We start from the raw sequence: 14,450 nt of genomic DNA, 5'->3' as shown, positions 1-14,450 counted from the left end.
TTTCATAACTAAGATGCTTCCAAAATAATTTTTCAACTAATTTTGTAAGAGTGATTAAAAATATTTTCAAACTATTCTTATCAAATATCTTTTCAAAGAGTGTTTCAAAACATGTTTTCTAAAGTATGATTTTGAAGAAAATATTTTTAAAAGGGAATGCTTGAACTTAAAAATTTTCAAACTCTTTTTGAAGATATATTTTCAAAAATATTTCATTTTGAAACTCTTTTTAAAATATGTCTTTCAATATAGTCTCTTCCACTTAACCAGACACTCTTTTGGACATCCTTGTTACACATATGAAAGACATTCCTATACATGTCTAAGGGTCATGGTTGACTTAAAAATCTAAAGACTTAGGTGGTGATCAATAATTTATATATAATACACCCAATCAATCATCAATGAAAATTTTTAAAACAAATTTATAAGTTTTTAAAAACCTTTTAAAAAATATTGTTAATTGACTTTAGCATTTTACCCATTTTAATTATCAAATATGGTACTCTTATAGTTGAGTGAGATGACTTTATTAATTTTGAGTTGTAATTTGAATTGAGTTAAAATTGAGTTTGAATTGAACTTGGATTAAGATTAAGTTAATGGTAACATTATTATTTTGTGAATTAACTAAATTAATATTATTTATTAATTTATTAACTTATGTTTAGTTTAGAAATTTTAAGGTTGATTGTTAAAGATAGTTAATTAATTAAGAATTAATTTAAGGTTAAGTTGATTTCTAATTATTAATTGGTTTAAGAATTAATTTTAATTGTTATGGTAAATTTATATAGATTGATTTTAAGATTAATTTAATTTTTTAAAGGTTAAAGTACTTTATTTGTTGATTAAAGTAATAATTTATTAAAGATTAATCATGTATATTAAGTTAAATTAGTTAAAGATTATGGTTAATTAATTAAGTTTTCAAATTATGAAGCTAAGTAGAATTATGAATTACTTGTATTTAGAGTTAAGGATTTATAATTGTGTTTTGAGTTGGTTTAGATTAGTTTTATTAATTTAGAAATTTATTGATTAATGTTATTAATTAAAGTTTAGATTTCAAATTGAGATTCATTAACAGTTAATTATGTGTATTAAATTTAAAGTTTAATTTTTAATTTAATTAACTTAAATTATTTAGTAATTGATTAATAATTTATAATTAATTTAGTTTTAATTACTTTAAACTATTAATTAAGTTTTCAAATTATAAAGCTAAGTAGAATTATGAATTACTTGTATTTAGAGTTAAGGATTTAGAATTGTGTTTTGAGTTGGTTCAAATTAGTTTTATTAATTTATAAATATATTGATTAATGTTATTAATTAAAGTTTAGATTTCAAATTGAGATTCATTAAGAGTTAATTAAGTGTATTAAATTTAAAGTTTAATTATTAATTTAATTAAGTTAAAATTATTTAATAATTGATTAATAATTTATAATTAATTTAGTTGTAATTACTTTAATTTAGGTTTAAGTTTACATTTTTAAGTTTTAAATTAAATTTACGTTTAAGTTTTAATTAATGTTTTAATTTTAAGTTTTTAATTATGTTTTCATTTAACTTTAAGTTATAATTAATTTTAATTTAAATTAGGATTAATTTTTTTAAGGTATTAAAAAATTATTTATTAATTTCAATTTCAATTTTATTTAAAAATTTTAATTTAGTTTTTTATTATTTATTGATTATGAATTAACTTTTAATTGGGTTTTGAATTAAAGTTTAAACTTTTGGTTAATTAATCAGTTTTAGATTTAATTAAGCAATGTAATTATTTTAGTTAAAATTTCCTTGAGATTGAATAATTATTAATTTTAGATTAATTACTGATATTGAAGTCATTAAGTTGATTAATATAGTTTAATAATTGATTAATTAATAGTTAATAATTAATTTAGTTTGAATTTAAAGTTGATTTAGTTTGTCTTTATTTAAGTTCTAAATAAGTTAATGTTTATTTAATTTAAGTTTTAAGTGATTTTAATTTTGAATTATATTTTATATTTTAATTTATTTTAGTTTTAATTAATTTTGATTTAAAGTTTTAACTTGTTTAGTTACTTCAACTAAGTTTAAATTAAGTTAATTAGATTTAAATTATTAAGAATTTTAAAAAGGTTGTTCAACCCATGTTAGATTCAAACTTAGTTTTGGATTAATCAAGCAAGCTTTTAAGGATAAGTTTTCAGTTTAGTGGCGGGACATATGACCTTCTTGTGTATCAACGGTGGACCACTTGCTGAATACTTTCTAAAATATTTCTGCCCAAAAAAAATTAATACTAAGTTTTGCTCTAACTAGCTCATGTTTGACTAGGATAGCTTCAATCAGATCTACTAAGTCTAGTGCACCAGGTAAATAAGATTCAGCTTAGACATGCTTTCAACAAAGCTTCTTTGACGTACTATCATCTCAATCCATTCCGATGCTATGTTATTAGGGTTTGGTAAACCTTTTTAACTAACCATTCTAGGCCAAGCATAAGAAGAGAATGCATGACATGATATATAACAGGTAAGTATATATGATCATGACACGTCAATCAATTCAAACAAGTCATATTATTATTATTATTATTATTATTATTATCCTTATTGTTTTATAATTATTGTTGTTTTGTTGTCATTATTATTATTATTATTATTATTATCTTTGTTGTTTTATTATCATTGTTGTTGTTGTTGTTATATTATTATTATTTTTAAATTACTGATTAGTTTCATAATTAAAAGGTATATGATTATAATTAGGCCTGTGGAAGTTTTGTTTTAGATTTGGTTTTGATTTGTAACATAGATCTAGATTTTGTGAGTTGATAAAATTATTAATAATGTTTTCTAGTTTATCAATTTTATTTTCCAAAAGATTATTTTATTTTTCTAGTTTTCTAAAATTTGAATTGGTATTTAATTTTAAATTTTTACCATTTAATTTCTTATTTTTATTTTCTAAATTTTTCATTAAATTTTGTTTATTATTAATTAACTTTAGATAATTATTATTTTGATTTAAATTTAAATTATCGTAAGTAAACAAATTATGATTAATTAGATCTAGGTCTTGATTAAGGTTTGAGTTGATTTGATCATTTTTAGTTACATTTGAATTATTTAATTTTTTTTAATTAAATTATTTTTGTTAAGTAATGTTAATATAGGATTTTCATGTTTTTTTAAATTTATAGTACAATCTAAATAGAAAAGATCTAAAGCATACAAATTTTCATGTAAAATAAATTCATTTACCTTAATTGCTCCCCCTAGATCCTTGGATATTCTTTCAGGGTATTGAAATTTATAATGACCCATTCTTTTATATTTGAAGAATTCAATCTAGTCCTTCTTTTTCTAGACTCCAGGCATTGGTTCCTCCTTTGCCTCCGGTTGTGCGGATCGGTTCATTGGATATATTACTTTTATAGTGTCCTTTTTCACTGCACTTAAAACATGTTATGTGATCTTTAAATTTTGTATTTACAATATTACCTTTTGAATCCTCATTAGGATTCTCCCTCTTGATTGTTGCCATCTCAAATTTAGGCTTGAGTGTTTGGTCGGACTCAGGTTCGGATCCGTCTGCCTCCTCCTCAACGATTAGTGCCATGAAGTTGATTTGGTCTTGATCTTCTAAATCTGTCTCTAAGGATAGCTCTCCGAATTTGGACTCGAATTCGAACTCACTTTTTCCTTGATCTTCTTTTCTCGACGGAGTCTCATGAAGCTCAATCAATTTAGTCCATAACTTGAATGTGTTCTTGTAATCTTCTAATTAACATAAAATTTTATTAGATAAAACACTAATTAATATATCCATTACCTTTGTGTTTGCTTCTATGTTTCAAGAAGGTTGTCTCAGTACAATCCAGTTGTCAAAATTGTTGCTTCCTACAAAATATTCCATCATTCACCTTTAAAAATTGAAATAGACTTGATTGTACGATGGAGGTTCATAGATGCTTCTTCATTCTTGATAGGATGTCGACATTCTTGTAAGAAAAAGATAGAAAACAAATTTTCAAGACTTTTATCTTGGGATTAGCAGTGCGAGATAAAGAATAAAAAAATATTACTTAAGAATTAAAGAAAATACTTTTAAAGAAAAAGTTTTTAAAATTACTCGAAAAATGGTTAAGTAATTTCATAGTTACCAGGCTCTGATACAAATTGAAGAATCGATAGAAAGCGATAGAGGGGGAGGGGTGAATATCACTCTATAAAAACTCTTCTTATCGTATCGTAAAAACAATCACAGTCAGTAGTAGAAAATAGAATAATAAAATAGATGACTCAGGTGGTTACTTGGTTCGGAGCCAACGTCAACTCATACTCCAAGGCCCGTGATCCTTAATCACACCGTTGGACAATTCACTATAATTCTTCTTTCTGAAACTTTCAGAAAGAAGCAATTCATATAATAAATAATATAAGATAGTAACAACCTACTATCTTATTGAAACTAAGTACAATGCAAGCAATATAAAATTATACTGACAGTAGAAAAACGATGAGGCTCGGCCGACACTTGAATGAAGTAGTAGCTTACTTGAAGAAGTGTTGTAGAGTAGTTGCACTTTTGCACAGAGGTGAACAGAAAACTTGATTGTCTTTCAGCCTCGAATCTTGAGCTCCTTTTTATAGGAATCGTCAACGTTCGGTCGACCGATCCTTGGGTTTGGTCGACCAATCCTTGGGTTCTGTTGACCGAACCCACTCCCTTCCTTCTTTGTTGATATCCAATGTTCGTGCATTGATGATATTTAATGGTTTGGTCTACCGATCACTATGTTTGGTTGACCGAATAGTGTTAGTCGATATTTGTAATTAATGCTTCATTAATGTAGTGATTGTTTGGTCGCCTGATCCTTTGGTTAGGTCTACCGATCATCCAGGTTTTCTTGTCTACTTTGGCTCGGTGAGATCTGTGCCACATCATCAAGGTTCGGTTGACCGATCCTTTGGTTTGGTTGACCGATCAGGCTTTGATCGGACTCTTCTCTGCTTTGGTCAGAACTAGTCTCTGGTATGAGTTAGTTTTGTTTGGTCAACCGATCTTGTTGTTCGGTCAATCGATAAATTTTGATTCCTGCAACATAGAGTTAGAATAAGAGCTCCTACAAAATAGAGTTAGCACAGTAATATATGAATAATAGTAAGATGCACGAGTAGTAATTAACAGTAACACTGTCTTGATCTCAACTTGGAAACCTTCCCAGTTTCTTCAGTTGAATCAGTGACCTAGGGTTTGTTCCCTTCCGGAACACGACCTCATTGTCTCTTCTCTAGTTGCTTACCTCAACCTACCTGTCAAAAATGGTCCTCCAGATCTGTTTGGACTTTACCACTTATCATCAGATTGGCTCACTAGGACTTTCCCTCGAACTACAGTCCTCCAGACCTATTGAGCTTCCCTACCAAGTGTCGGGTCCTCTCGACCCACTTGGTCTTTTCGCCTAGCTTCCACGATCTGCTAGACTTTCTCCAGATTGAGTAAACAACCTACACACTCAGTCAACTTATTAGATCACAACAAGACTTAACTTGAACCTTTGATAACATTAAAACTCAGGTTCAATTCTGGTGCGTCCTGCACCAACACATGAGTTAGTGAATGAAGAAAACAATTGGAAAATAACTTGGAAGTCAAATTTTGGAATTGAAATTAGTGAAGAAGTGCAGTGCTTGTTTTGACCATTATTGTACAGAGGTTTGTACCAACTTTTGGAAAAAGTTAGAGTTGAAATGAATGAATGAAGTATACTTCTAAGCATAGTTAATAAAATGTTTCCTGAGGTTTATGTATCAGAGATGTAAACTAGGACTGCCAAGCATGGAAAGAAGTAGAAAAATCAGTTTCAATTCTATTTGAACTTTTAAGATTAGTATATGAAATGGAATGAATTTGAAACTGAATTTGTTAAACGATGTGATACATTTTGAAGTCAATTAAGGAAGAAGAGAGGTAGGGAAGTGTGGTTGGAATTTATTGTATAGCAACCTTTTGTATCCATATCTTCCACTAGAATTTGAGTTAAAACTTCTTTCTTATCTTCTTTTTAAGCTAGTGCTCCGAATTGTACTTAATTCATATCTTCTTTTTCTTCATGATCAACCTTCATAATGTGATTTTATATTCATGATGATGGTGGAGAGTAGAAGATGAGCAAACATATGGTAGTGCAAGAAGCATAAGTAGAATGAGTGCCCTCTATTTTTTTTGTGATGACATATTGAGATAGGATGAGGGCCACTGAAAAATTTTTATCTTGTGAGATTAGTGTGCTATCATTCTCAATTCATTCATTCAAAACCTGAAATTTTGACAGCCGAAACATATACAATAAAATATATAAACATTCCACGTAATTTATAATAATACAGCCTCCGACTAACTACACAACCACGCAGTTTAATAAAACCTACTCCACTACAATGAGGAAAGTACAACCCACGACAAAAAAATAATCGCAGCGGAAAACATGGGTAGAGTACCAAAAACTCGATATAAAATACACGAGTTCAATAACTACACATCACAAGTCTATAGTCCACAAAATAAGAAAACACAAGTCCGAAATAGAAAACGATCTTGACACACCGTGGGGACTAGCAATTGGAACCTCCTGACGGCTTCAACCTGAAAAAGAAATAAGTCAACGGAGTGAGTTCAAGAACTCAGCAGGTGTCGAGCAGACATGCATAATAACATATAACTATCAATAATAATCATGCAATACAGTCTCCTGAACAATAACAGGTAAATGTAAAATTGAATAACTGGAGAAGCTGTACTCAACGAGACCTCCTATCCGAATATAAGGATCGTCAGACCAAATACATCATGTATCCTATATGCATGTTAATCATATGCAATCACCAAAATGCAGCATACAAAAATGCAGCAATCATAAGCAATAAATGCAATTCATGCATATGATGCAAATGACATGGTCACCCCTGACGCCAGTCAGCCATCTCACATGCGATGGTGAGACCGAGTGGATAGGGCTATGACAATTGTGCACTCTGCCATCACTACTCCTGAGTGACCGAGTGGACAGGATGTTATCGGAGTACACCTATCCTCTTACCCCAAACATAGTGGGAGAGTCTAAGCTCTCATCTCCTTGTGTCATAGTCAAGAGGAGGGATCCCTGCCCGCTACACGCTAGAGTCATCGCTACCCATTAGCGGACCAGCGACCCTGACAGAGCAAATCTATGCGCACACCCTGCCTGATGTACCACTAACCCATGAGTGGTTGTGTGTGTAGATAATGTAACTAGAGATGTGCTCAACTATAAAGGAGCCGACAATCGCTCAGCATGCAATTATGTAAAATGGTGCATGACACTAAAGCATGTAACTCCTAAAAATATCAACCTCCAAGCATAGTGTACTGAAAAGAAGATCGAGTCCATAACAAGGATCTAGGTATACATGCCAGGAAATAAAACTAGATACACATACCAGATAATAACTCTAGGTACACATGTCGTATAATTAATCTAGTAGTTAGACTTGTACCCGGTAATGTGTTGTATGTCACTACTTCTATGAATATAAGTGCACATGTCAAGAATCAAAGGCATAAGCATAAATGCATAACAGATAACAATACGAGTACACTATGGGTATCAAGTAGTGACATACCAAGAAGATATAAAGCATAATCATTATTGCTAGCTATAACCTATAACACATATCAAAATGACAATATCAAAAGATAAGTCAAGGGTACCCACCTTTATACGTAGATCGTGTCAGATAGATCCCACGTCGTGATGCCATCTCAACAGAGTCCTGCATCAAAGTATTTTATTTAGCTAAGTTCTTATGAATTAAATAGCTAAATAAAATTCCAAAAAATTAGTTAGGTAAAATCCTAATCGATATGATCATTAACCCTAACTATTGATTAACCCCACTAATCTAATCCATTGATACAAATCCATACCCAATAGATTAAACAATCCTAACCATTTCACCATCGATTTGGATTTAAATCTATACATAGAACAACATAATACTCACTTAAATTTGTACGCTCTTATGTTGATTCACACCCAGAGTAATGGCTATCGAAATTTGTGGCCGGAATTAGGTAAGGCTACTATCTTTCCAAACAAGGTATGAAATCAATCCATGTTAATCTAACACTAAGCTTGACTTACCTCTGTACCAGATCCAAGACCTCTCCTAGATGGAATCAAGTTGTCGTTGCAGCGATGAGCCGAGGAAAAGGATCAGACGAACTCAACGATCAAAGGAGGTGAAGGTATCTCGGCTAGAAGTGGAGAACGAGAGAAGAGTATTGGACGGGCAACTCTCAGGTGGCATTCGGGTGGCACTCAACAGCTTGGAGTCATCCGTTGGACTTGATCCCAGCGATGGTCGCCAAGGCTCGAGATGAGAAACAGGGGTCGGTAATGGGAGGCGACAATGGACAAGAAGGTAGCGTCAGAGGTTGGCGGCGCTGGACACTAATGTCTCATGGCTAGGGTGGCACGGCGACGCGAGAGGGATAGGGAGGGGGTTCGGGAGGAGAGGATGGCTAGGGCACGACGATGGTAGCGATCGAGTGGCTTGATGGCTGGATCTAGGGCCCCTTCCCTTGACCGATGTCGTCCCTGTAAAATATCAAAAAATTGCGAATAATAATAAGGGAATTTCTCAAAATGTTTGAAAATTTTCGGGAATTTTTCGGAGCTCTTATGGACGAGTTAACGGGGATAAAAACGGGGCCCGGGAAAGCCTGTTTAGGCTACCTGTTTAAGCAAGGAAATATTTGATTTTTTCCTTTTATTTCTTTTTCTTTTTCTTCTTTCCCTTCCCCGTCGAACCCGTGCGTGCCCTAAGCTTGACGACGTCTCCTCCCAATTGTAACCGGCGCCGAACGCGGCGGTTTCCCTGGCGATTAAAGCCATCGTCGATCCCCTCTGTTTCTTTTCCTTTTCTCGTCTCTGCCCTAGCCACATTGTGCTGTTCTTCCTTCTCTTCCTCCTCACTGAGCGACGGTGCCGATCGCCACCTTGTTCCTTGCTTGAGCAGCCGACGATCGCCGGGATCTTCCTCACCAATGCCGTGCCCTAGAGTTGGTACACTGTCGCCGCTGCGAGGGTGGTGCTGATCATCGTAGCAGAAATCGAGTCTCAGTCTCCTCGCGCCGAGCAACATTGCGACCATTTTCCCTCTGCCCTAGCTCTCGGTCCACAGCTGACAAGTGCTGGTATTCCCTATCCGAGGGTCACCTCTACACAAGTTGGGCTTCAACCAGGGGCAAAGGTCCGTGCCCTAGTTTTACTCTTCACTGTGGTTCTGTCTATGTTGTTACCGTGCCCTAGCTATGATCGAAGAGGTAAGGGAACTATGTTTTGTTGTTGGATTATAGTGGTGGAAAGATTTCTTGGTTGACTTCTTGATCTCTTTGATCTGGACAGTAAATTTCAGGGCGTTACTTGGGTTTCCAGCAGCTACCTCGGTTCTGGCAGCCACTCCATTCAGTAGCTACTGGATTCCTGCAACGGCTGTGAATCTAGGTAAGAAGTAAGGTAAGGTGTAGAGCATTTGATACATGCTATAGATCATGGTTTTGATTCGATTATTTTAGATAGTGTTTATGTGTCAAAGGAATTAGGTTTATGTTATGTGTTAATTAGGGTTTGCCCTATTTTTAGTGTTAGAGATTTTTATTTAGCTATTTCATTTGGATATTAGCTAAATAAAAATGTATATATTGGTGATATAGGACTTTGGCGCGAGACGAGTATCTCGACTTCGAATTTGGACCGGTTTGGACTTTTAGATTGGGGGCGGGTACTTTGACTTTATGTCATTTGATATGCATAGTAATGTCTTTAACAAATAGCAACGATTGTGTTTTCATATCTGTTTCGGTTGATCACTACCCGATCTGTTACATGCTTATTTGGTTATTTGTTATGCATATCATGTTAGTACTTATCTGATTATAGATGCTTATAGAGGTAGTGACATAACCATGTTGTTTATTATGTTCAGGACCTAGGGTTTTTGATACCTTATCTGATCTGTATACCTTTGATTTGATTTATTGTCCTATGGTACACATTTTATATCTATATATGGATATTGCTATGCTGTTCAGCATATTGACATGTTTAGTGTCATGCATCATCGCGCATGATTGCATGCTGTGTGATAGTCTGCTCCATTATTGTCGAGCACATCGCCAGTTACATGTATCTGTACACACCACCACTAATGGGTTAGTGGTATATTAGACAGGTGTGTGGCAGTTCTGCTGTTTGGCTCCGTTGGTCTGGTGACTCAGCGTGGTAGCTGGCAGACAGTTCTGCTCTGTTTGGCTCCGCTGGTTTAGTGTAGCAGCGTGGTAGCCGATAGGCGGTTGGACTCTATTTGACTCCGTTGGTCCGCTCATGGGTAATGTGACGCAGCGTGGTAGCCGGCAGAGATTCCTCCCCGTCATCGTGTACCGGGAGATGAGAGCATTGAGCTCCCCCATTTATGATTTGGGGTAGGAGGATAGGTGTACTCCGACAGCATCCCATTCCACTCGGTCACTCATCAGGAGCAGTGATGACAGAGTGCACGGTTGTCACAGCCCTACCCACTCGGTCTCACCATTGTGTGTGAGATGGCTGACTGGCGTCAGGGGTGACCATGACATTTGCATCATATGCATGATGCATTTATTGCTTGTGTTTGCTGCATTTATATGGATGCATATGTTTGACATGCATACAGGATTTATGACACTCTCGGTCTGACGACCCTGTGGTACTTATATCTTGGTCATGGTTAGTACAGTTTTCTCCTGCTTATTTCAGTTGCATTTACCCTTCTTGTATCAGGAGACTATACGCATGATTAGTGCTGGTTGTTATTTTCTTTATTATGCATATCAGTTGTTACCCGCTGAGTTGTTGAACTCCCCCCGTGGACCCTATCTTTTTTAGGTACCAGTTTGTTTATGAAGTCGCTTGGAGTATCCTACCTGCCGGTCCCCACGTCACATTAGAAGATCTGTTTCCGTCTTTGTTTATTTGTATTATAATATATGGATTTGTGTATTTAGCTTTGTGTTCTGACTTTGTTCCTGGAGTGTTGTTTTGTTGTGTGGTGTAATCTTAGCCGGCTAACAGTCTTTGTTATAGTTGTATGTGTTGTCTATTAGATTTCCGCTGTGTTTGGTTTTGGTACAGCCGAGTGGGCTGTTAGTTTTACATGTAACTGCGTGGTTGTGTTTTTATTGTATCAGCCGAGTAGGCTGCATATAAACTGTATGGTTGTGTGTATATTCCAGCCGCCTGTGGCTGAGGTATATTGTGCATGTAGAAATGTTTCAGATTGTCACCCATACAGGGGAGGTGCTGCCAAAATTTTTTCGGACAGGGACTTCCCCGGGGCGTGATAATTTAGTGGTATCAGAGCACGATTTATGAGTCTTATATCCCGTGTTTCGGATTTCGTATTTTAGTTTTCTCGATGTGACTTTTCGGGTTTTGGGACCTGGCAGCAGCAGGATATCTCCAAGCTATAAAAGGTATGTTGGTATATTGTTATCATATACTTCTGTTAGTGTATGCATTGTTGACTATGATAGTTATGACATGTATTAGCACGTTGTATTTGGTATCTATCTGATGTTGTAGCCCATATTACATGTGATGGGTTAGCCACTAATGATGATCAACCCTATTAGAGATCAAGGATTACAGTTTCTGGTGATTTTTCATATCATACACCAGTAGTTTTAGTTTCTGTTACTACTAGTTGGTTAGCAGATTGAGGCACATACCAGCCTCTGCTATTATTAGCTGGGTAGTGGATAGTATTTATATCTTCATGTTGACCTATCCAGTAGTATACCATTTATCTTAGTTAATTTCATCAGTAAATATTGATTTACTCTTGTTAGATCGGTCAGTAGAAGACTGATTTACGTTTGTCGACTAGGGTAGTCGTAGATCGATATACCTTTGTGATTGCGGAGGATTAACGTACATCTGTTAGATTAAGATAGTTGATCACCGATTCATTGTTTTGGTTGGTCCGATCAGCAGGGGATCGACTTATTCTATTTTATAAAAATGTTGATCTTTGGGTTATTCGTGCTTAGTTGGATATCTTGAGTACATGGCTTGTACTGACGTGGGTAAAGACTGAATTAGCCGTATACCATTGTCGGTTTGGTCAATCTATAGAGGATCGATGTATCCTATTCCATGGGTACGTTAATTTTAAACTGTATATACCTAGTTGGATAACATAGAGGGTAGCATAGAAAATATCAAGTTGATTGGATTAAATATGTTGATTCTGCATATCTATGTGGTGTGTACATATGATTATTATGTGTTGTAGGAGTGTTATGATGGACGGTCTAATTGCATGTAGTGGGTGTATATTTTTCCAGTTATGATTGTTGTGGGTTTCTAGTAGATTATACCCAAGTGGTATGATTGGTTTATTGGATGTATCTTATCGATTTAATCTGAGTTGTGATATGTGCAGGTGTGTTCGGTGTAATATTCGAGGTATCTTGTTCATTATATTTGTTCTGTGTGTACACTCATGTCGATTATGATTGGTTGGAAGTATTACGTTGATTATACTCTTGGCATAGGTGTATATATGTCATATGAGTGTTGTTTGAGGTGTATTGTCAATTATTCCTATGTTGATATATGCACATGAGTTCGGTATGCATTGTTGGAGGTATCACGATGATTTATACCTATGCTGTGAATATGTTTGGTGTGTACTAATTGAAGGATTATGTCGATCATACATATGTTGTGTGTGCACGTGTGCCGGGTGTATGGTTGGTAGCATCATGATGATTCTACCAATGTTGAATGTAGAATGTTGAGTGGTTGTTATTGGTTGTATTATCCTGTCAACTAATTCTCCTATTAGTGGGTGACCGACCCACTAGGATGATGATAGAGTTGACTATGGATTTGATTTGCTTACTAGGTTGTTATACCCTAGGCTACCCACAGTGATATGTGGTAGAGAGATTTCGTGCAGTCTCTAGCTGGATAGTTAGGTGCCTTGGGCACTTATGGATTGTTTGTGGTGGAGCGCTGCTCCCACATATCTTGGATTGTTGTGGTGGAGCGTTGCTCCCACATGTTATGGATCGCTTGTGGTGGAGCATTGCTCCCACATATTGCGGATTGCTTGTAGCGGAGCATTGCTCCCATATTTATTGTAGATACATATTTCGGATTATTTGTGGTGGAGCGTTGCTCCCACATATGGAGGATTTCTTGTGGTAGAGCGTTGCTCCCATATATGTGGTATTTTGTGTGATAGAGCGTTGCTCTCACACTGGAGGATCTATTACTTGGTGTTTATTATCGATGATCTTATGGCTGAGGATGTCTGATTTACGGACATTATAAGTTCTTGGTTTTATCATTTAGGCTAATAGTGCCCTAGATATTATCATGGACTCGATGATTTGGGTATCCCTAGGATATTGAATCAGAATTCGTTATCGTTATTGACGACATGGTGTTTTATTCCTGATCTGAGGTGTATCACGTACACCATCTTTGCATAGTTCTAGAGATGTTTCGACGGAAACGTCTATATGTGAAGATCAGTAGTGTGTATTTTGGTTGTCTTCTGTGAGATGTTTGAGACACACAATCACCAGTAGGAGTATATCGTGGTTCCACAGGAGATAGAGGTTGTTACCGTTGGGAGTAGATGGAGTCTATAGAGGAGGCTTGCAACTTCCTTTGTTTGGCTCGATATTTCCGGAGATACGTTGAGGGTTCCTCTCGGATTGCTATGCCACTTACACGCCTGATCAGAAAAGGCATGAAGTTCACTTGGACAGAAGATTGCGAGACCATCTTCCAGGAGCTGAAGCGGAGACTAGTGTCCACTCCGATTTTGATTTTACCTTCTGGAGAGGACGGATTCATGCTCTATACTGACGCATCTCTACAGGGTTTGAGCGTTGTTTTGATGCAGCACGGTAGGGTAGTCTCCTACTTCTCGGCAGTTGAGGGAGTATGAGAAGAACTACCCAGTACATGACTTGTAGCTGGCCGCTATTATTTTTGCCTTAAAGATTTGACGGCATCACCTTTATGGTATTACAGTTGAGATTCTCACTGATCATAAGAGTCTCAAACAACTTCTTACTCAGAAGGAACTTAATCTCCGATAGAGGAGATGGATGAAATTCCTGAAGGATTACGATGGTACCATTAGCTATCACTTGGGAAAAGCTAATGTGGTTGCCGATGCACTCGACAGGAAGTCCAGAGGGACTTTAGCTTGCCACCGAGTTGTGGTCACGGGCTTGATTCAGGGTTTTTCTGAGTTAGGTCTTGAGGAGCAGGGACAGACAGAGCAGGTATATGATACTTGCTATGTGTTCTGGATTTTCGAGATTTATCTGATACCAATTTAGTG

The sequence above is a fragment of the Zingiber officinale genome, chromosome 1B, assembly GCF_018446385.1.
Source record: "Zingiber officinale cultivar Zhangliang chromosome 1B, Zo_v1.1, whole genome shotgun sequence".
Lineage (NCBI taxonomy): Eukaryota > Viridiplantae > Streptophyta > Magnoliopsida > Zingiberales > Zingiberaceae > Zingiber > Zingiber officinale.
The sequence above is the reverse complement of the archived record's forward strand: the minus strand, read 5'-3'. Positions refer to the sequence as shown.